Source organism: Meriones unguiculatus, chromosome 9, assembly GCF_030254825.1.
Source record: "Meriones unguiculatus strain TT.TT164.6M chromosome 9, Bangor_MerUng_6.1, whole genome shotgun sequence".
Classification (NCBI taxonomy): Eukaryota; Metazoa; Chordata; class Mammalia; order Rodentia; family Muridae; genus Meriones; species Meriones unguiculatus.
The window spans coordinates 70,455,226-70,455,975 of NC_083357.1; positions in this window are offsets into that span (position 1 = coordinate 70,455,226).

The following is a 750-nucleotide window of genomic DNA, read 5'->3' on the forward strand; positions in this document are numbered from 1 at the left end:
CATGAAGATGCCTAAGACTTCAGACAACTTGTCATACAGTTCCTAAGGTCAACTCCATGTTGATGAAGACTAAGGAATACCTCTGTCAAGCACTTAACAGTAGTGAAACAGTTTTCTCAGAATTTGCTTTGGTTTGTTTTATTTTGGTTTAAACCTTGGTTTTATTTATTTTGGTTTAACTTTACAATTGCCTCTAGAATATGTTCTAGTTTTTCTTTTGCAGTTTTTGAAATTAAATTATAATCACATATTTTTTCTCCCCTTTACTTTTTTTCCTCCAACTCCTCCCATAAACCCTCTGTCTTAGTTGCTATTTTTTTCCTGGTTACTTTTCTATTGCTGATAAAACACCATGACCAAAAGCAATTTGCAAAGGAAAGGATCTATTTCAGTGTATACCCCTCTCAGGTCACACTCTATCACTGAGGAAGGTCAGGTCAGGAACTCAGGACAGGAATCTGGAGGCAGTGACTGAAAGAGAAACCAAGGGGAAATGCTTCTTCCTGGCTTGCTTCTCATGGGTTGCTCAGTTTGCTTTGTTATGCAATGAAGGACCACTTTGCCCACTGATGGCACTGCTCATGGTGAGGTGGGCCTTCCCACATCAATAATTACCAAGACAATACTCAACAGTACCCCACAGATTCTCCTACAGGCCAATCTTACGGAAGCATTTACTCAATTAGGATCCCCTCTTCCTAGATGGGCACAGTGGTACACACCTGTAATCCCAACACATTGGGAAGCAGA